This window comes from Eublepharis macularius, chromosome 18, assembly GCF_028583425.1.
Source record: "Eublepharis macularius isolate TG4126 chromosome 18, MPM_Emac_v1.0, whole genome shotgun sequence".
Taxonomy (NCBI): Eukaryota; Metazoa; Chordata; class Lepidosauria; order Squamata; family Eublepharidae; genus Eublepharis; species Eublepharis macularius.
This window is the reverse complement of record NC_072807.1, coordinates 4434680-4457959: the sequence shown is the minus strand read 5'-3', so window position 1 is coordinate 4457959 and position 23280 is coordinate 4434680. Positions and strand designations below refer to the sequence as shown.

At 51.6% G+C, this 23280-nt stretch overlaps 1 protein-coding gene across 1 annotated transcript in view; it reads left to right on the top strand.

The window, feature by feature from the left end:
* The window catches only part of MAN1A2 (mannosidase alpha class 1A member 2), an 81968-nt gene that overhangs the window by 14989 nt on the left and 43699 nt on the right, over positions 1-23280 (top strand). The gene's annotated exons all lie outside the window — the stretch shown is intronic.

Below are 23280 nucleotides of genomic sequence, written 5' to 3'. Positions count from 1 at the left end.
TCATTTGGACCGTGTTTGAGTGCATAGAGTGAGGAGCACTTGAGATTCTTTGGTTTAATATATGGGTGAGTTTCATTTATTGTGAGAGAACAATTACTCTATTAATTACGTAAATGATTTGTTGACACTTTTCAATGTATGTTCTCGTTTGTAGAAATTGAGGGTTTATTATAGTGGAGGATTACATAGTTGCCCCTGAAGAAGTGGACATCTGTGAAACAAGCTGATTGATTATTGCCGGCCGCTTGTAGGGCGGACAGGAGGAGGGCCCTCGTGGGTCCTGCTTCGTTTGTTTCTCTCCACCTGAAAAACATACGTGTTTATGAGAACGATATTGTTCTGTGGGCTTCCATTACCTGTTCCCTTCCGAGCCAGCATTGGAACGGTGTGCCCCGACAGAGCTCTCTCACTTTGGCGGATCTTCAACTACGCTGATTACAGTGCACCACGAAACAATTTGAAAGGAGGACTAATTACGAGTTCACGTTTAAAGGACTTTATATGGGTACACGGTTTCATAAGTGTGTTACACTAATTGTCAAGATAGATAATACACCGTCTATTTTCTGTATATATGTATATAGTAGATTTGCTGAGAATCTATGATTGAGATGTTACGAGTTGAACTTTTCTTACATCAATCCACTTTTGGATTGAAGCTACCCTTGCAAGTATCTCATTAATTGTATTTAGATATGGTTTATAAGCTCAGCAGATTGTGCTCCTGGGGATTGTTGTTGTGACATTCTGGATTATATCCCTGGGGTTGCCTCTCCTTTTGATACAATCCCCTTGAAGGGAGCATGAAACGTGTTTAACCCATCCTAGGGCATAAAGGGTATCGGCCAAAGTGCTTTGAATTGAGGCCATTGATCATCTCTAATAGCAGATTGCATCCTTGTAGGAAAAGATAAAAGCCCAGTGGCTCCCTAAAAACTAACGTTTATTTGCTATGTGTTTTTGTGAGTTCAGTTTACTTTTTCAGGTATCTGTGTGTTTCATAGTGACTGTTGCTGTGACTTTGCAGAGCCTCTGAATTCTTCTATCCAGATAGCACTCTTGTTACAGGTAAGTGCATCCCTCCTTTCTCATGCCTTCACTCCTCCAGGAGAAGAGGAAAAGGAGTGTACACCATATTCTTCACAGTGCCAAAAGAACGGAGATTGGAGGGTGATACTAGACAAAATATTCAACACGTTCATACAACTTAGGCATCTCAGTTTGGAGACAATGAGATCCATCACAGAATTCCTAGTAATGGAGGGCCCATAGCACAGTGGCAGATCACCTGCCTTGCATACAGAAGGACCCTGGCGTCAGTTGTTCATGGATCTCAGGGCCGACCTACACCAAAAGAGTACCTTACTGTACTAGATCTAATGGAAGCATATCTCCACATTCCGATCTTGTCCAGGCACCAAAGACTCCTCCATTTCTGTGCAACAGGGCTCCATCTACAGTTCAAAGTACTTCCATTTGGCCTCTCTAGGGCACCGAGGGCCTTCACAAAGAATTTGATCAACCCGGTGTAAAGCTAAGGGAGGAAAAGCATTAATCTACACACTTACCTGGATGACTTGCTGATCAGGTTAAGCTCTGCATGCCTACAAGCTTACAGTTCCTGATCAACTTACAGAGAAGTTCTTGATAATCCAAACAGTGACTAGAACATCTGGAAGCCCTGTTAGAACAACACACAATTGTTTGTTCCTAATTGAAGTAGAGGCAAAGAAGAGAAAGGAGATGTCACAAGGGATCATCAAGGCCAGGTGTTTATTGATGACATTGGCGAAACTGATGGGTCTACTGATTCCGAGTATCTATGCCGTCTGGTGAGGTCGACTACATACAAGTCCCTTACAGACTTCTGAGACCGTTCCAACTATAAATTATGAACAAGAAAGGTCTTTCCATTCAGTTCCCCCTCACAGTAAAAATAAATAAATAAAATAAATTTTAAAAAAAGCCTTGTATGGTGGACAACTATGACCAGCCTTCTGCAAGGAAAGCAGTGCTGCATTTCAGTAATGGAACAGGTTCCATGGACACCGGTCTGTCCGGAGGGGGAGCTGCACTAGAAGATACACCAGCGCAAGGTCGATAGTCCAGCAGTGAGATGAGAACCTCTGTCAACCTACTGGAACTTTGGGCAATTTATCTAGCCCTACTACACTTCAGACCACAAATACTAGACGAATACATTCTAATCAGAACAGACAACATGTCAACCAATTTCACCAGGTGCTTCCATCCCGAGGACAAAGTAACCGATGCGTTGACATCACAGTGGCCAAGCATTCTGGTGTTTGCCTTCCAACCACTCCGATTCTCCTGAAGCCAATCAGGAAGATAAGAGAACAAAAACAAACAAACAAAAAAGTAGAAATCATATTGGTAGCACCCTACTGCCCTCAGCTCCCACAGCTCTCTGCTCTTCAACAGCTGTCAACACTTCCACCACTGACTTCTCCAATATCTCTGGATATGCTCCGGCAATGCCAAGTTCCACATCCACACCTGGAATAGCTACATTTAACTGCGAGCGAGACACTCTCGGCTAGGTTATTCTCAAGAAGTAATCAACATGCGACTGGCCTCTAGGAGACATTCCACTAACAGAATATATAATGCATCATAAAAATCCTTCACAGAAGATGCAAAAGAAAAAGGGGTTAATGTCATGAAACCCCAAACCAGATCCATTCTATACTTCCTATAGGTCAGTCATGCAAGCAGTCTCAGAACCTCAATCTTAAGATGTCAGGTCAACAGTACTGCCACGGTACTAGGGTCTGAGTCTGTCCAGACACCTCACGTATGTAGCTCCCTCTAGTGTGATACTCTGAAGGATCCACTACAGGTTCACCAGTTTCTGACTTGGAAAATGCATACAGTTGTGTATGCTGTTACCAGACACCCCTTCGAGAGCCTGTCAAGGAAATTCCTCTTATGTGCTTGAAGACTTTGTTCCTCTCTGCAGTTACATCTGCAAGAAGAGTATCGGAACCGGGTACCCTGTTAATTAGCTTGAGCTACGTATCTTACACAAGGACAAAGCAGTCCTGAGAGCAGATTCTACCTTCATACCGAAAGTGATCTCTCCCACAGATCACTGGAATTATGTCTACTATCAGTTGACCAAATACTTTCATCCCAAAGAAGGAATGTGGTATGTTCTAGACATAAGACTTATTCTAAAAGTATTTCTTTATAGAACAGAGCAAATCTGGAAAACAGCTTCCTTATTTATCCTCACCGAATAAAGGAATGAGGATGTCTAAATCTGCCATTAGCAATAACTTCAATGCCTGCATTATTGAAGCACACAACATTCAAAAACTAGACGTACCAGCTAGGATTACTACTCACTCAGTATGAAGTGCTGCACCAGCATAGCATTTGCCAGACATGCTACAGTTAAGAGATTTGCAAGGCAGCTACTTGGTCGGTTGTTGGGGGTTTTCCGGGCTGTATTGCCGTGGTCTTGGCATTGTAGTTCCTGACGTTTCGCCAGCAGCTGTGGCTGGCATCTTCAGAGGTGTAGCACCAAAAGACAGAGATCTCTCAGTGTCACTGACACAGAGAGATCTCTGTCTTTTGGTGCTACACCTCTGAAGATGCCAGCCACAGCTGCTGGCGAAACGTCAGGAACTACAATGCCAAGACCACGGCAATACAGCCCGGAAAACCCCCAACAACCATCGTTCTCCGGCCGTGAAAGCCTTCGACAATACAGCTACTTGGTCGTCTGTATCTACCTTTGTTAAACACTATAATCAGAACACTTACGACTCTGCTGGTGCAGCGTTTGGCAGAAGAGTATTACAACATATCTTATGACCAGATGACAATGACCCACCCAGAAAATAGGGACACTACTCTGGGAGGTCCCATCAAGATGTCCTCTGCCTCAGAGGGAGAATGGACCATTGGATCTTCACCGTGAAGGGTCCTTCTCCTCTGAAGAAAGGATATCTTGCCCCTCCTGAAGTCATAGTCTTTTCACTCTCTTCTGCCTGACAAATTTACTTCCTATCCTGATGTTTTCCCTTAACATGTTTGTTCTCAACTTTCTCCTTATTATTCAATTCTAGAATGTCGTATTCATAATTATGACGCTATAACTGCTTTCGGAGTTGCCAAAACTGAAAGAAAGGGTATCTTCAACTAGGAAGACAGGAAGTAGGAAGCTTGTTCCTGCCTCCCTGACTAGAGGGTGGGAATCACCCATCAAGATGTCCTCCTTTCCTCAGAAGAGAAGTATCCAATGGTCTGCATTTGCACCCTAGTTATCTGTTTAAACAGAAGGGCAAGCTTGTTGTTTCAAACTGAAAGGCCCTGCAGTCCCAAGTCAGAGGTGTACTGTGTTGCTTCACTTTGCAGAGCGCAGATAGAAATGAGGGCCTGTCAAAAAGAGTAAACTATCCATTCTGTATGTGGACCACTCTAGACTGGTGATGAATTTGCAAAGTAAGATGGGTGAAATACGACAATGCTTATACCACACTCTATTTGTCATGAAAGTGCCACAAGACTCCTGTTAGTTTCTACTGCCTGCCTAAACTGAGTACTTCTGGTAAGCTTATGCAGATTAGTGCAGTCCGTGCAGCACTGGCCAATTTATATATTACCTGAGTGGCATAGGGTGAATTCCTTATTTATTCATTCATTAATTTTTTTACAGTGGTTTTTAATTAAAATTAACTCTCTGAACGGTTTATGTGAGTCTGGCAGTTTGCTATGCTGCTCTGATTCCCTTTGTTGAAGCAGCTGCAGCTTGGTTAAGCTGACGGTGGTTTGCCCATCCCAGTCTGCTGTTTTGCCCTGAGAATGCAAGTATTGTCACTACTCCATTTCTTCCAGCCCATGGCTGTTGCTGCTGTACGGAAACCTGATCCTCTGCTCAGTCAATCTGTCCTCTCCGGCTTTTATGTTGTACTTAACTGTTGGTGTGAAGAGCTCCACTGAATCATACTTTGGTTGGTGCTGATGTCCTAGTGCATACACCCGTTACTATTCTATCCCTCCTCCTTATACAAAAGAAAAGTTGCTTACAAGGAATACTATGGAAATATGTAACTGGGTTTATCTTCTGAACTCCTTATGCCAAACACTACCAAGAAATAAGATGGAGGTGGTTTCTTCAAGGGTTGTCTTCAGTAAGGCATAGATGCAGAGGAGTTAGCCGTGTTAGTCTGTAGTAGCAAAATCAACAAGAATCCAGTAGCACCTTGTGTCCGGGGTCAGCAGCCCAGCCCCCGGACTTGCTGGCAGACAGCGGCAGGGGGCAGCCGGGAGACAGCAGTTCAGCTGCTCTGTCTGGCAAACAGAGCCAGACCCTGCCTACTCCAGGGGGAAGGGGCAAAAGGCCAAAGCCTCAGAAGGCTGGAGGGAGCAGGGAGAAGCCAGCTAGTCCCACCCACCATGGGGGAGAAAGGGGGCTAAGCAGGCTAGAGGAAAAGGGCCAAGGCAAGGGGAACAGGGACACAGCAACAGCCCAGACAGAGCCCTTACCTTCCAAGGAGGAGAAGCAGCCACCACAGCCCAGAGCCACACCCTGGCTAGAGGACAGCAGCCTGGCTCAGGAGGTGCTAGGAGCCAAGCCCCTCCAGGTGGAGCTGCCACAGGCATTCTGGGGGAGGAGATGGGTAGCCCCTCCCAGCATCAATGAACAGGCAGCACAGAAGCTGGTCAGGGCAGCTCCTCGCGAGCAAGGCCAGACAGGCTCAGCAGCACAAAAGCTGGCCAGGGCAGCTCCTCGCGAGCAAGGCCAGGCAGGCTCAGCAGCACAGAAGCCGGCTGGGGCAGCTCCTCATGAGCAAGGCCAAGGAGACCTCAGCTGGGGACGGCTCGCATTCAACCCCACCCTGCCAGCAAGGCAAGGAAGCCAAGAAGGGATTAGTGGTAGGAGGGAAACACCTGAGGGAAGGCCCAGCTGGGCCAAGTCAGGAGAGGGAACAAGCCTAGAAGGAGGGCAGGGCGGGGAAAGGAAGCCCTATATAAGGTGGCTAGGAAGAGCTCTGAGGTGGTGGGTGTGAGTGAGGAGTGATGATGTGGAGTGAGAGCAGTAGGATGCAAGGGTGGTGGCTTGGAGGAGAGTTCTGGAAGGAGGAGATGAAGGAGGATGCAGAGGGTAAGCAGGCCAGGTTGAGCAGGCCAGCGAGTGGACTGAGAGGGAGTCTGGGTGAGGTATACCGCCCCTCCTTCCACAGAGCAGGGTCCTGCAGAGTCCCTGGCCCCCCTGTGACGTCAGGAGCAGACTGCCCAGTGCCACGCCCAGCGGCAGCTGCGGCAAGCCCTGACAAGTTGGTGGCCCGTACGGGGAAGGTCGTTCCAACGCAGGCGCCAGGCGAGGGGATGCATCCCAATGCCACTGCAGAGCTCAGACCATGGCTAGAGGCACACCTGGATGAGGTGTGGAGGAAGCTGGAGGCAACCTTCCAAGCAGCTCAGGTGAAGCTAGCACAGGCGGTGGAACACCAGATACAAGCCTGCGCCCCCACAGCCACTCCACCAGTGGTATGCGCATTCGCGTGGGAAATTAACCCACCAGCCGGCAAGGCGGTGCAGGGGCTGTGCGCCACCGTGAGAATAGGACGGCAGACCCTACAAGCCCTATTGGACTCAGGGAGCGCAGTATCAGCAATTCGTTCCCAACTTATCCCAGCTGACACCCCAGTGCATCGCTGGGTCCCGGTGACAGACGTGATGGGCCGCACCCAGCCGTACCCTATGGTCTGGATCACAGTGGAATACCTGGGAGCGCTCCGCCGCCTGGAAGTGGCCAAGGTAGCCCACTTACCGCTCCCTATGCTGCTGGGGAGAGATGCCCCGGGGTTCTCCAGGCTACTTAGGGAGGCAGCCGAGGGACTGGCAAACCCACAGGTTGCCCCAGCGCTGCAAGTAGAGGAGGCCCCCGACCCGGATGAGGGTCCCTCTACCAGACCAGGAGCAGGCCCGCAGGCCAAGGAACCAGCGGGACCCCTGGCCGACCGCCCCTTCTGCGAGGCCCAAGGGGCAGATGAGTCCTTACAGCGCTTGCGGGAGACAGCAGCTCGTGAAGAGGACCGAGTGCAGGATGAGCGGAGGTCCCAACGGCTTCCCCGCATTGAGAAGCAAGGAGGGGTGTGGGTCCGCCTAGCCCGTGCCCCAAACGGCCAGGGAGAGATCCGCCAGCTACTGGTGCCGGCAGCTTACCGGGCAGAAGTCCTCCGCACGGCCCATGAACACGCTTGGGCCGGGCATCTGGAGCACCACAAGACCCTGAAGAAGATCCTCGAGCAGTTCTTCTGGCCCTCTGTGAACGCGGACGTGAAGGCCCACTGCCGCTCGTGCCCCACCTGTCAGCGGGTGGCAGCCCGGCGCCCACCAAAGGCCCCCCTCTCCCCGCTGCCCGTCATGGAGACGCCCTTCCAGCGCATCGCGATGGACTTTATCGGCCCACTGCCACGCACGCCCCGGGGCCACCGCTTTGCCCTGGTGATTGTGGACTATGCTACATGATTCCCTGAGGTCATCCCGCTTAAGACGATGCAGACCCCGGGGATGATACGAGCCCTGTCCAAGCTTTTTGCCATGGTGGGACTGCCTGATGAAATCTTGACAGACCGGGGGGGGCCGTTCCGGGCCAAAGCCATGCGTCAACTCTGCCAGAATTTGGGGATCCGGCAGGTGTTCACCTCGGCATATCACCCTCAGACTGACGGTTTGGCAGAGCGTCTGAACCAGACCGTCAAGGAAGCCTTGAGGAAGATGACACGGGACAAGCCTCGACAGTGGGACCTATACATCGACCCCCTCATGTTCGCCCTTAGGGAGACCCCGCAGGCGTCCACTGGCTTTAGCCCCTTTGAACTGCTGTACGGGCGCAAGCCGCGGGGGATGCTCTCTCGGCTGGCGGAACAGTGGGGTCCCCGCACCAGCAGCCCTGCTCCCCCCATACCGGAGTACATGAGCCAGCTCCGTGGGCGGGTGCAGCAGTCCCAGGCTGAGGCCAACCGCCAGCTCACCCACGCCCAGACAAAGCAGAAGGCGGCCTATGACCGGGGCGCAAGGATGAGGACCTTCCAAGTCGGAGAGAAGGTCCTGGTACACCACTCGGTGTTCCCACGGGAGGAGGGGGACCCATGGAGGGGCCCTTACCAAATTCGGAGGGTGCTGGGCCCCACCACCTATGAGCTGCAGTGCGGGCCAGGCCGACGCCGACGGAGAACCCTGCACGTGAACCTGCTCAAGCGGTGGCATGAGCGGCCAGAGGATGGGTGCGCCTTGGCCGAAGACCCCTTAGACCTCCCAGACAGCGAGCTGCCATGGACCGCTGACGCCCCGGAGTTCGAGGAGCCGAAGGTGGATCCACAGCTCAACCCTGCACAGAAGGCCCAGCTACAGGCCCTGTGGAAGCAAGCGCCCGGGGTCTTTTCAAGACGCCTCGGGGTCACGAATCTGGTGCACCATGCCATCCCCACCCAGCCGGGGCAATCTGCACGGGCAACCTGGCGACCCATCCCCCGGAAGCAGTGGGAGGCGGTGGATCGGGAGACGGAGGAAATGCTGCGCCTGGGGGTGATTGAACCGTCCCGAAGTGAATGGCGCAGCCCCATCGTGTTGGTGCCAAAGCCAGACGGGTCGACTCGCTTCTGCATTGACTACCGGGAACTGAACAAAGTGGCCAAGTTCGACGCATACCCCATGCCGCGGGCGGACGTCCTAGTGGGGCAACTGGGGCCGGCCCGGTACTTGTCCGCCCTCGACCTGACGAAAGGGTACTGGCAGGTACCAGTGCGCCTGGAGGACCGGGAGAAGACGGCCTTTGCCACCCCCCGGGGCCTCTTCCAGTTCCGCCGCATGCCCTTTGGCCTCCACGGGGCAGCGGCTACCTTCCAGCGGCTGGTGGATCAAGTCCTGGGGGACTGTCGGGACTTTGCAATGGCTTACATTGATGACATCGTCATCTTCAGTCCCGACTGGCCCTCCCACCTACAGCACCTGGAGAAAGTCCTCACCGCACTCCAGAAGGCAGGGCTGAAGGCCAACCCCAAGAAGAGCCACTTGGGATTCCAGGAGCTCAAGTACCTGGGATTTGTCATCGGAGGTGGACAGATCCGACCCCCGCCTGAAAAGGTGGCCTCCATAGGGGATGTGCCCCAACCACAGACCAAGCGTCAGCTCAGGAGGTTTCTGGGGCTTCTTGGCTACTACGGGCGCTTCATCCCCCATTTTGCGACCCGCTCAGCCCCCCTGACGGACTGTCTGAAGAAGGGCAGCCCTAGTCGCCTCGGCTGGACGCCGGAGCGGGAGGCTGCCTTCCAGGACTTACGCACTGCACTATCGGACACCACCAAGCTCTGGAATCCGGACTTTGAGAAACCCTTCGTACTGGCAACTGACGCATCGGCCTCAGGCCTGGGGGCGGTCCTGATGCAGGAGCAAGATGGAGGGAGGGTGCCCGTCTTGTTCCTGAGCCGCAAGCTCCAGCCAGCAGAGCAGAAGTATGCCACCATTGAGAGGGAGGCCCTTGCCATCAAATGGGCCGTGGGGGCTTTGCGGTATTATCTGGCGAATAACCCCTTTACATTGGTGACAGACCATGCACCCCTCCAATGGATGCACCGGATGAAAGAGCACAACCCTCGCATCCTGAGGTGGTACCTGTCTCTACTGCCATACCGGTTCACCATTACCTACCGCCGGGGGACCAGCCATAGGGATGCGGACTTCATGTCACGGCTCTTCGAGCCAGACCCCCCCGAGCCAACGTCCAGGCTAAGAGGGGGTGTGTGTCCGGGGTCAGCAGCCCAGCCCCCGGACTTGCTGGCAGACAGCGGCAGGGGGCAGCCGGGAGACAGCAGTTCAGCTGCTCTGTCTGGCAAACAGAGCCAGACCCTGCCTACTCCAGGGGGAAGGGGCAAAAGGCCAAAGCCTCAGAAGGCTGGAGGGAGCAGGGAGAAGCCAGCTAGTCCCACCCACCATGGGGGAGAAAGGGGGCTAAGCAGGCTAGAGGAAAAGGGCCAAGGCAAGGGGAACAGGGACACAGCAACAGCCCAGACAGAGCCCTTACCTTCCAAGGAGGAGAAGCAGCCACCACAGCCCAGAGCCACACCCTGGCTAGAGGACAGCAGCCTGGCTCAGGAGGTGCTAGGAGCCAAGCCCCTCCAGGTGGAGCTGCCACAGGCATTCTGGGGGAGGAGATGGGTAGCCCCTCCCAGCATCAATGAACAGGCAGCACAGAAGCTGGTCAGGGCAGCTCCTCGCGAGCAAGGCCAGACAGGCTCAGCAGCACAAAAGCTGGCCAGGGCAGCTCCTCGCGAGCAAGGCCAGGCAGGCTCAGCAGCACAGAAGCCGGCTGGGGCAGCTCCTCGTGAGCAAGGCCAAGGAGACCTCAGCTGGGGACGGCTCGCATTCAACCCCACCCTGCCAGCAAGGCAAGGAAGCCAAGAAGGGATTAGTGGTAGGAGGGAAACACCTGAGGGAAGGCACAGCTGGGCCAAGTCAGGAGAGGGAACAAGCCTAGAAGGAGGGCAGGGCGGGGAAAGGAAGCCCTATATAAGGTGGCTAGGAAGAGCTCTGAGGTGGTGGGTGTGAGTGAGGAGTGATGATGTGGAGTGAGAGCAGTAGGATGCAAGGGTGGTGGCTTGGAGGAGAGTTCTGGAAGGAGGAGATGAAGGAGGATGCAGAGGGTAAGCAGGCCAGGTTGAGCAGGCCAGCGAGTGGACTGAGAGGGAGTCTGGGTGAGGTATACCGCCCCTCCTTCCACAGAGCAGGGTCCTGCAGAGTCCCTGGCCCCCCTGTGACGTCAGGAGCAGACTGCCCAGTGCCACGCCCAGCGGCAGCTGCGGCAAGCCCTGACAAGTTGGTGGCCCGTACGGGGAAGGTCGTTCCAACGCAGGCGCCAGGCGAGGGGATGCATCCCAATGCCACTGCAGAGCTCAGACCATGGCTAGAGGCACACCTGGATGAGGTGTGGAGGAAGCTGGAGGCAACCTTCCAAGCAGCTCAGGTGAAGCTAGCACAGGCGGTGGAACACCAGATACAAGCCTGCGCCCCCACAGCCACTCCACCAGTGGTATGCGCATTCGCGTGGGAAATTAACCCACCAGCCGGCAAGGCGGTGCAGGGGCTGTGCGCCACCGTGAGAATAGGACGGCAGACCCTACAAGCCCTATTGGACTCAGGGAGCGCAGTATCAGCAATTCGTTCCCAACTTATCCCAGCTGACACCCCAGTGCATCGCTGGGTCCCGGTGACAGACGTGATGGGCCGCACCCAGCCGTACCCTATGGTCTGGATCACAGTGGAATACCTGGGAGCGCTCCGCCGCCTGGAAGTGGCCAAGGTAGCCCACTTACCGCTCCCTATGCTGCTGGGGAGAGATGCCCCGGGGTTCTCCAGGCTACTTAGGGAGGCAGCCGAGGGACTGGCAAACCCACAGGTTGCCCCAGCGCTGCAAGTAGAGGAGGCCCCCGACCCGGATGAGGGTCCCTCTACCAGACCAGGAGCAGGCCCGCAGGCCAAGGAACCAGCGGGACCCCTGGCCGACCGCCCCTTCTGCGAGGCCCAAGGGGCAGATGAGTCCTTACAGCGCTTGCGGGAGACAGCAGCTCGTGAAGAGGACCGAGTGCAGGATGAGCGGAGGTCCCAACGGCTTCCCCGCATTGAGAAGCAAGGAGGGGTGTGGGTCCGCCTAGCCCGTGCCCCAAACGGCCAGGGAGAGATCCGCCAGCTACTGGTGCCGGCAGCTTACCGGGCAGAAGTCCTCCGCACGGCCCATGAACACGCTTGGGCCGGGCATCTGGAGCACCACAAGACCCTGAAGAAGATCCTCGAGCAGTTCTTCTGGCCCTCTGTGAACGCGGACGTGAAGGCCCACTGCCGCTCGTGCCCCACCTGTCAGCGGGTGGCAGCCCGGCGCCCACCAAAGGCCCCCCTCTCCCCGCTGCCCGTCATGGAGACGCCCTTCCAGCGCATCGCGATGGACTTTATCGGCCCACTGCCACGCACGCCCCGGGGCCACCGCTTTGCCCTGGTGATTGTGGACTATGCTACATGATTCCCTGAGGTCATCCCGCTTAAGACGATGCAGACCCCGGGGATGATACGAGCCCTGTCCAAGCTTTTTGCCATGGTGGGACTGCCTGATGAAATCTTGACAGACCGGGGGGGGCCGTTCCGGGCCAAAGCCATGCGTCAACTCTGCCAGAATTTGGGGATCCGGCAGGTGTTCACCTCGGCATATCACCCTCAGACTGACGGTTTGGCAGAGCGTCTGAACCAGACCGTCAAGGAAGCCTTGAGGAAGATGACACGGGACAAGCCTCGACAGTGGGACCTATACATCGACCCCCTCATGTTCGCCCTTAGGGAGACCCCGCAGGCGTCCACTGGCTTTAGCCCCTTTGAACTGCTGTACGGGCGCAAGCCGCGGGGGATGCTCTCTCGGCTGGCGGAACAGTGGGGTCCCCGCACCAGCAGCCCTGCTCCCCCCATACCGGAGTACATGAGCCAGCTCCGTGGGCGGGTGCAGCAGTCCCAGGCTGAGGCCAACCGCCAGCTCACCCACGCCCAGACAAAGCAGAAGGCGGCCTATGACCGGGGCGCAAGGATGAGGACCTTCCAAGTCGGAGAGAAGGTCCTGGTACACCACTCGGTGTTCCCACGGGAGGAGGGGGACCCATGGAGGGGCCCTTACCAAATTCGGAGGGTGCTGGGCCCCACCACCTATGAGCTGCAGTGCGGGCCAGGCCGACGCCGACGGAGAACCCTGCACGTGAACCTGCTCAAGCGGTGGCATGAGCGGCCAGAGGATGGGTGCGCCTTGGCCGAAGACCCCTTAGACCTCCCAGACAGCGAGCTGCCATGGACCGCTGACGCCCCGGAGTTCGAGGAGCCGAAGGTGGATCCACAGCTCAACCCTGCACAGAAGGCCCAGCTACAGGCCCTGTGGAAGCAAGCGCCCGGGGTCTTTTCAAGACGCCTCGGGGTCACGAATCTGGTGCACCATGCCATCCCCACCCAGCCGGGGCAATCTGCACGGGCAACCTGGCGACCCATCCCCCGGAAGCAGTGGGAGGCGGTGGATCGGGAGACGGAGGAAATGCTGCGCCTGGGGGTGATTGAACCGTCCCGAAGTGAATGGCGCAGCCCCATCGTGTTGGTGCCAAAGCCAGACGGGTCGACTCGCTTCTGCATTGACTACCGGGAACTGAACAAAGTGGCCAAGTTCGACGCATACCCCATGCCGCGGGCGGACGTCCTAGTGGGGCAACTGGGGCCGGCCCGGTACTTGTCCGCCCTCGACCTGACGAAAGGGTACTGGCAGGTACCAGTGCGCCTGGAGGACCGGGAGAAGACGGCCTTTGCCACCCCCCGGGGCCTCTTCCAGTTCCGCCGCATGCCCTTTGGCCTCCACGGGGCAGCGGCTACCTTCCAGCGGCTGGTGGATCAAGTCCTGGGGGACTGTCGGGACTTTGCAATGGCTTACATTGATGACATCGTCATCTTCAGTCCCGACTGGCCCTCCCACCTACAGCACCTGGAGAAAGTCCTCACCGCACTCCAGAAGGCAGGGCTGAAGGCCAACCCCAAGAAGAGCCACTTGGGATTCCAGGAGCTCAAGTACCTGGGATTTGTCATCGGAGGTGGACAGATCCGACCCCCGCCTGAAAAGGTGGCCTCCATAGGGGATGTGCCCCAACCACAGACCAAGCGTCAGCTCAGGAGGTTTCTGGGGCTTCTTGGCTACTACGGGCGCTTCATCCCCCATTTTGCGACCCGCTCAGCCCCCCTGACGGACTGTCTGAAGAAGGGCAGCCCTAGTCGCCTCGGCTGGACGCCGGAGCGGGAGGCTGCCTTCCAGGACTTACGCACTGCACTATCGGACACCACCAAGCTCTGGAATCCGGACTTTGAGAAACCCTTCGTACTGGCAACTGACGCATCGGCCTCAGGCCTGGGGGCGGTCCTGATGCAGGAGCAAGATGGAGGGAGGGTGCCCGTCTTGTTCCTGAGCCGCAAGCTCCAGCCAGCAGAGCAGAAGTATGCCACCATTGAGAGGGAGGCCCTTGCCATCAAATGGGCCGTGGGGGCTTTGCGGTATTATCTGGCGAATAACCCCTTTACATTGGTGACAGACCATGCACCCCTCCAATGGATGCACCGGATGAAAGAGCACAACCCTCGCATCCTGAGGTGGTACCTGTCTCTACTGCCATACCGGTTCACCATTACCTACCGCCGGGGGACCAGCCATAGGGATGCGGACTTCATGTCACGGCTCTTCGAGCCAGACCCCCCCGAGCCAACGTCCAGGCTAAGAGGGGGTGTGTGTCCGGGGTCAGCAGCCCAGCCCCCGGACTTGCTGGCAGACAGCGGCAGGGGGCAGCCGGGAGACAGCAGTTCAGCTGCTCTGTCTGGCAAACAGAGCCAGACCCTGCCTACTCCAGGGGGAAGGGGCAAAAGGCCAAAGCCTCAGAAGGCTGGAGGGAGCAGGGAGAAGCCAGCTAGTCCCACCCACCATGGGGGAGAAAGGGGGCTAAGCAGGCTAGAGGAAAAGGGCCAAGGCAAGGGGAACAGGGACACAGCAACAGCCCAGACAGAGCCCTTACCTTCCAAGGAGGAGAAGCAGCCACCACAGCCCAGAGCCACACCCTGGCTAGAGGACAGCAGCCTGGCTCAGGAGGTGCTAGGAGCCAAGCCCCTCCAGGTGGAGCTGCCACAGGCATTCTGGGGGAGGAGATGGGTAGCCCCTCCCAGCATCAATGAACAGGCAGCACAGAAGCTGGTCAGGGCAGCTCCTCGCGAGCAAGGCCAGACAGGCTCAGCAGCACAAAAGCTGGCCAGGGCAGCTCCTCGCGAGCAAGGCCAGGCAGGCTCAGCAGCACAGAAGCCGGCTGGGGCAGCTCCTCGTGAGCAAGGCCAAGGAGACCTCAGCTGGGGACGGCTCGCATTCAACCCCACCCTGCCAGCAAGGCAAGGAAGCCAAGAAGGGATTAGTGGTAGGAGGGAAACACCTGAGGGAAGGCACAGCTGGGCCAAGTCAGGAGAGGGAACAAGCCTAGAAGGAGGGCAGGGCGGGGAAAGGAAGCCCTATATAAGGTGGCTAGGAAGAGCTCTGAGGTGGTGGGTGTGAGTGAGGAGTGATGATGTGGAGTGAGAGCAGTAGGATGCAAGGGTGGTGGCTTGGAGGAGAGTTCTGGAAGGAGGAGATGAAGGAGGATGCAGAGGGTAAGCAGGCCAGGTTGAGCAGGCCAGCGAGTGGACTGAGAGGGAGTCTGGGTGAGGTATACCGCCCCTCCTTCCACAGAGCAGGGTCCTGCAGAGTCCCTGGCCCCCCTGTGACGTCAGGAGCAGACTGCCCAGTGCCACGCCCAGCGGCAGCTGCGGCAAGCCCTGACACCTTCAAGACTAACCAACTTTATTGTAGCATAAGCTTTCGAGAATCACAGTTCTCTTCGTCAGATGCATGGAGGGCAAGAAGAAACTGGTCAGATATATAGGTGGAGAGGGGAGGGAGGAGTAGATGCAAACAGCTCCTTCTGATATGGAGATCAGTTTGCTTCTGTTAAGGAAGTCAGTTACTTCTGATAATGAGATAACCATTCATAGTCTCTATTCAATCCCAGCTTGACTGAGTCAAATTTACATATGAATTCCAATTCAGCAGCTTCCCGTTGGATTTTGTTTTTGAAAAGTTTCTGTTGAACTACAGTGACCTTTAAGTTGCTGTTCCTACTGTAACTATGGTGGTATTATTTGAGAGTGTCTGTGCGCACACACTTAAAAAAGTATTTTATATCCCCCTTTTTTGGTTCATTAGAGATTGATCTCATTTATGTTGTCAGAAAATACTTTCTAGGAGCAGTATAGATGCTGTTAAGTCCTTTACGTTGTCATAAAGTAACAACATTAGGGCAAATAAGTGGGGAACGTCTGTTTGAAACTCATTACAATGAATGGGAGCTGTGTGGGAAGTCTTTTCTGGTATATTTATTTCTGGGGGAGATAATTTGTTCTGAACTTGGGCCTTCTGGAGCCTGAAATGTAAAAACACATTTTAAAAAAGAGAGACCAAAATCCTCTTTACTTAAGAGAAGAATTATACACCGTGAGACCCGTTTCAATCTCCCACCCCACAGTTATCTGGACCTATTCCATTCTTGCTTTTGCCTGGGGTCTTGGGACTGAAACTGCCTGCTATATGACCTCTGGAAGAAGGACAGCCGAGATGCATATCTGTGTTGATTCTCCCAGATCTCTAGTTTAATGCTGTCAACCCTTGTATTCTTCTGGAACAGCTGGTAAAGATGGGAGTTAGAGGCTCTTTGCTTTGAAGATGCTGCTCATATTTGGCTGATCAGTTCTCCAAGGTGGTGCTGGGGGACTGCTGGTCAGTTCCATATGATTTTTGTTAAAGAATACTGCTGCATTCAGTGGTCATTAGCATTTTACACAAAACTTGTCTCAGCTTGGCTGGCCCCACCCCCAACAGCTCTTGTTTGCTTATTTTCCCCAGGCATAACTGGAGGACTCTGGGCTGGTTCTAGGATCTGCCTTAGAATTAGTCTAAGTTTTGTTGATTTGGTGAACTTGTACATTTTGTGCTAAGTGTAGCATAGTCCTTCACTCTGCTGTGCTTTAAGCATTGGATTCCACCAGCATCAACCCAATAGCCATATCTGTTACATATGTAGTTATAAGGGTTTATACAAGGGCTGAATGTGAACTGCTTCATGCTTAGACCTGATTGGATTGTGCCTTTAACTGTTGGGAGTTGAAGTAATTACTGAGTATTCCATGAGTTTACATTAAGAAAAGGCATAGGTACCATTTTTCATGTACATCATGACAATTTCCTTCGGTACCATACGTTAAATTTGACATAACTTTTTGAAGTTAGATCCAGAGGAAAGCTAATCATATTATGTATGTGTTATAGCAATCTTGCCAGATGTAGCATATTTTTCCTTCCAACATAAGACTGAAGAGCTTGAAATTGGCTTACTGCCTGAGTGTGGGAAATCAGTTATATAAAGAACAGGCCATTGTTATATTAGAACCTGTTTTTCTCCTTATTCTGTTCTCGTTAAATAATGAAACAACGAGAAGACCTCTCTCCCTCCCTCATTGTATGGGCTTGTCTTCAGAAATAGATTTTTATATTAGTTAAGAATGTGGGTGTTACTGGATCCAGCTCTTGCTACAATGGATCAAATTGCTTTGCTTTTTCCAGCTGCACCTGGCCTACCAACTTGTCACACCTCTTGGACTCTACTGATCTCGCCTCATTCGTCCACGATTATCATTGCCCTGAGCCTTGACTATTGTAAGGAACTCTACATGTGGCTGCCTTTGAAGGCGAATGAAACTGCATGAGCTGTAGCATTTTGCATTGATTGTATTGATGAGAGTAGCCAAGAGGGCTCACATTACCCAAGTTTTTACTTGTTACTAGAGGTGGGCATGAATTACAATACGAAGCAAAGAAACCGCACAAACCAGGCTGATTCGTGGTTCATGAAAGCGTGGTTCATGGGACTGCATTTTCCACAAACTCCATGACTTTTTTTACTCGGTTCGTGAGAGTTGTCAGCGGTTTGTAAAGCCAGACAAGCTGGCGCTGCTGATCGTGTGTGAAACTGACAGTCCTGTTCTTCTGCTGCTCAGGTGGCAGGAGAACGGGGCTGTCAGTTTCACAGACCCCGCGCTGGGTTCAGCTGATGGGCTGAAGCCAGTGCAGGGGTGAGTGATGCTGACAGCCCCCACTGAAGCCGGCCCGGGGTCTGTCAAACTGACAGCCCCTGTTCTCCTTCCTCTCTGGGCAGCAAGTGAACGGGGGCTGACAGCTTCACTCACCCCACACTGGCTTCAGCCCATGGGTGGCAGGAGAACGGGGCGGCAGGCAAACAGGGACTGTCAGTTTGACAGACCTCGCGCCGGGTTCAGCCCATGGGAACTTTCTTCCCTTCAAACTCTCCCCCTTTCCAGCTGCCCTGGGCGGCAGGAGAACGGGGGCTGTCAGTTTCACAGACCCCGATGGGCTGAAGCCGGCTTGGGGTGTGTGATAGTGACAGCCCCATTCTCCTGCTGCCACGAGCAGCAGAAGAAGGGGGCTGTCTGTTTCAAATGCCCAGCAGGCGTTTGTAATTCCACAAACCGCGAACCGATTCATGACCTGGGAAAATGTCGTGGAAGTTCATGGTTTCTGGTTCATGGAATGTGCTAAACCACGAATCACGTGGTTCAGGGGTTTTTTGGTTCGTGCCCATGTCTACTTGTCAACTGGATGCAGCTATATTCCCAAGTTCAGATCAAGATGCTGGTGCTTAGTTTTTAAAACCTTTCATAACCAGGACCCCAAATACCTGAGGGAGGTCCTCTATGAACCCCCGGTGCAGAGGTGTAAAAATTCTGGGAATGTTAAAAAAGTTTTTAAAAAGAAATTCAGAAATTGTGGGAGGAGGGATTAAAATATATGCAAAACTTACTTTTCTGTCAAACCTAAACTTGTTTTACTGATTTAACAACATAAAAATTATCATTAGTAACTTAGTATGTCAAGATGGGTAGCTGTGTTAGGCTGTCTGTAGCAGTGGTAAAGAGCAAGAATCCAGTAGTACCCATAAGACTAATAAAATGTGTGGTAGGGTAGGATCTTTTGTGAGCCACAGGTTACTTCTTCAGATACATCAACTTAGTATGTGAAATTGTTCTGTTTGCCTTTTTAATGGAATTTAAAATGTAAATGCCTGTGGCTTCTATAAGAAAAGTTGCAAGTATATGCAATACTTTAGGAAGAGTTGCAAACTGCTACACCCTGTACATGTATCTTACTTTTTGTGTTCTGAGAGGTAGGAAAAAATAAAAGTTGAAGGTAGAAAACAAATTATGTAGTAAAACAAGTGCGGTATTCGGACAAAAATACTCTCACAATGGGTATAATATCCAATTTATTTGGATATTAAGTTCAACTTTATAACATTGAAAATGCTGAACTTTTTAATATTATCATTAAATGCATTATGGCATATTAATTGTTGCCAAAATTGTTTACATTTTTAAAAATATTCTTTAAAATGATGTACATGCCTACAGCATACATAGGAATTATCATTCTTTATCCAGTAGATTTTCATACTGTACATTTTAAGAAAAACCTTGTCTTTCATATCATTCATTTCGAAAGGGGAAAAAAATAGGAGTGTTTTTCATTGTTCTCCCAAATTTCCTAATTTTTCCATTGGAAAAATTGATAAAGACCTTTGTCTTTTTCACGCTCTACATTTGGGATGAATTAATGCTTTTTAAGATGAGTTTTTTTCTCACTCAAGAAGAGAAAATATTTCATAGTGTTTATTTCCATATGCTCCCTAAATTTCCCCAATTTTTCTGCTGAGAAAATTGAAATAAGGTTCTGGGGGGGGGGAGCTCCCCCCAATTTCCAGTTTTTTTTTTGAGGGAGATTGCTTTTCACATCTATACTAAGGTGTGTGGCATAAGTCATCTCAATAGCAACTTCTTATTGCCTCCTCTTCCTTTAGGGTGTGGACTCCTGAGGACCATTTAGGGGCTTTTTTGTTGTAGCTCTCCCACCCTGCACTTCGGGGAACAGCGATGCACATTCCACCTGTTATAGCTGGGGAGAAGAGAGGAAGGTAACAAGTGCTGGCAGCTTAGCCAACAGACAGCAACAACAATAATAACTGAGTGTATATACCACTTTTGTACCTGAGATCTACTGATCCTTTGTATAAATATCCTCAATTGGCTGACAGCCCTATTTTAACTAATTAAAGCTATTGGGGACTTTTTAGAAAAAATGTTATCTGTCTGAATCAAGATCATTTAGGACTGGCTTTAATACTTGCCTCCTTGGCAGACCTCTGTATGCTACAGTCATCTGGCCTGAAAGCAGAGACACTCATCTCTGCCCATAAGTTCATATGCAGCTCAGGGCATATGTGTATGTATGACAGACAGTTCTGGCTCCAGCTCCGCCTCTCCTGAGACAGTATCTGTTCTGATACTTGGAAACAATCTCTGTTTGTTTATTAGTTTAAGATCTCTTCACTGGGTAAGGGGAGGTACATACAGGGAACTGGCTGCCTGTCTGGTGGAGTCTCTGGAAGAGGAAAGAGGGGACCCTGTAAGGATTTGGATGAGGGCTCTCTGCCTCTGTAGTGGAGGCTAGACAGGTGGTGGAGGACTCCCGGCCCTTACCTGCTTGGGTGGCAAGGAGTGTGAAAGGCTGTGTGAGAGGTCTCATCATTATAGTATGTAAATCCATTTGCATGTAAACCAAATCAACCTCCCAAAATCCTCTCCATTCGTTAGGAGGGGAAGAAAGTGAGACATCCCAGCAGTCAAACGCGCACATTATATCACCTAAGGTACACGTGAAGATGCACATCTGGGGGATTGAATGCAAGAATCTGCTGCCTTTCTGCTTGCAAATACTTGAATGTATGAAGGCCCTGGGAAAATAAGGTAGCTAACACTTTGTGGTGAATAGTACTGAGTAAATCGTGAATGAATAATGTTGGACAGTTTGCATATAGATGAAAGAGACCCAGAGAGCTGCTAAATACCTGCTTTCAAGGTACAGAGTACCTTCAGGCGTGGAGAGCCACTTCCATAATTACCATCAATCCAAACAGCTGCATTTACGTGCGACCCTGGCATGAAGCCTGCATCTTTGGGAGTCTCGCAGCTTACCCATTCCTTCTGCAATGGCTGTTTCAATGTGGGGACCACCTGTCAACCACAAACGCATTGAGTAAGGCCCTTGCCTACTTACGTGAAACATGGGCAGGTGCCACTTTGAGAGACAATGCTCAGAAAAGCTGCATGTGGCTTCTGAGCCACTGAGTGAGCATCCCTGGTATAAAAAGCGCCGGCCGTTCCTAAAGAGATGACTGATGATTTTTAGTTGAGTGGTATCTTTCCATGATGTGCCAATAATTACTTGGTAGTCTAGGTACTATGGTTAGGAATGGGGGAGATGTGACTTTCCTTGCTGGGAACCTCTCTTAGACTGAGGGTTCCCTGGAAAGCACGCTGATAATTGGGTGCCGCCACTCAAGGCCTCCTGAGAACATCTAGACTGACCCACTGAGAAGGTGCCCAGCCAGTTCAGTCCTAGCAAAATAAAAAAGTAACAAGGTGGAAAACCTGAAAGATACTTAGAGCAAACTATAGTGCCCAGGTGGTTTGGCCCATGGAGAAGAGATTCAGAGAAATACTCCAGAGAGATGTATTGTACTAAAGAAGCCAAAAAGTCTTTATAGAAAGATGGTTTCTTATAGGGAAAAAAGGGGGAAATGGTGGGTGGATTCAAAAAGGGTAGGAAAGAGGACAAAATAAAAAAAAACAGGGTAGAGCACACTCACACAGAACACCGTCTTTCAAATAGAAACAATAACGTTAAGCTAATTCAGCTAAGTACACTTTACCTAGGTTGTAGTAGGTTCCTTAGAACATGTACAGAGGTACTTGCAGCATCAGGATAGTGGAGGAGTCCTTAAACCCTGGCCCACTGGTCTTGGGGTCTCCAGATATTAGGCTGTTCCAAAGCGGGGGGGGGAAGGAAAGTCCAGAGCCCTCAGATATTTATGGTAGTGGAGTCTGACCTGAGCTGGCTTCCTCACTGAGATTGATCAGTGGATCTCTGATGTCGGAAATGATTGCTATGAATCGCAGAATGGTTTCAGGATGGTCCTGCCATTTTAATGGCTCTGCATTTCCATGACAAAAAGGAAATCTGATCAGTTGGTTGTTCTTTGTCAAAAGAGGATTAAGTTGGCCTGGTAGCCTCATCATGGAATGGAGTATAAGGCATTATTATGTGTGTATCTGAACAAGAGCCCGGTGGTGCAGAGTGATAAGCTACAGTACTGCAGCTCAAGCTCTGCTCACGACCTGAGTTCGATCCCGGCGGAAGCTGGGTTCAGGTAGCCAGCTCAAGGTGAACTCAGCCTTCCATCCTTCTAAGGTCAGTTAAATGAGTGCCCAGTGTCCTGGGGGGAAAAGTGTAGATGACTGGGGAAGGCACTGGCAAACCACCCTGTAAAAAGTCTGCCAAGAAAACGTGGTACAATGTCCCCCCATGGGTCAGTAATGACTCGGTGCTTGCACAGGGGACACAGGAGACTCAAGGCCAGTTACACAGTGTGAGATTAGTACAGTCAATATCAAGAACATTTCCATAAACAATGCCACAGAACAAATAAATACAAGTTCACAAAGACATAGCATTAGCAGGAATCCAATACAACATAGTGGTGAAGTCTGTAGTGGTGAGGTCTATGGTTGCTAACTCATTAGCAGAGCAGCTGAGATCCCCTCCCTACAATACAGCCCTCCTATCTGAGTTTTGCCCTCAGGGAGTTACTTAGATTACTTTTCAATTGCTGTTTGTTCATCCTACACCAAACTTTTGCATGCATGATTCTCATTAGGAGGGGTTTGTGTACTCTTTCTTTCTTTTTCACAATAATGTGAGATATTTCTCTCTCTCTCTCTCTCTCTCAGTGCCACATGGGAAAGTGGCTAGGAAAAGAGAAATTGGGGCAGGAACGTATACAGCTCATGGCATGCACTGCATGGTGCTAATTTCACACCGTCATTTCAAGATACTATAAGCTGCTAGGACTCTGCTCTTTGCACTTTAAAGATTCCTTAAGAGGGTTCATTGAATTAGGATTAGAGGAAGCGCTTTCCCCCCTATCCTAACTTTTATCTGCTAGGACTTTTAGGTTCAAAGTGGTCAAAACTTATAGTGTCTTGGAGGGAGGGTGGGATTCGTTCCACAAGGTGTGCATTTTCTCTTCTCTTTTTTCTTTTCCCCCTGCCGAATGCTGTATTTTTTTTAGGTGTTTGAGCATGGACTTTCCCACTCTGTCCCCTCTCCCCAAACTGCTATCAGCACCTACTGGGAGGAAGTGAGCATGCTCCATCCTCATTGGATCCTTGTGTGTTTTTTCTCCCTCTTGTAAAAAATTTTTGCAAAGTAATATTTGTCGACATACTTGGAGGTACTTCAAATATACAGAATCCCCTCTCTTGACTGTAGATGGCTTCATTTCACTGCTCTGTTGATAGGCCTGGAACTATCATGTTGCAGCTAGAAGGGGTGATGATGTGATTGTCTGTTTTTTAAGGTATAAAATTTATATTTGAGTAGCTGGTTAAAGAAACTAGCATGGATGTATGGTATTTTTCAGTGGAGTCACTATGAATTCTACTGTGAGTACTAAGTAATGAAATGAACTTCTTGCATTAGTGAAATGG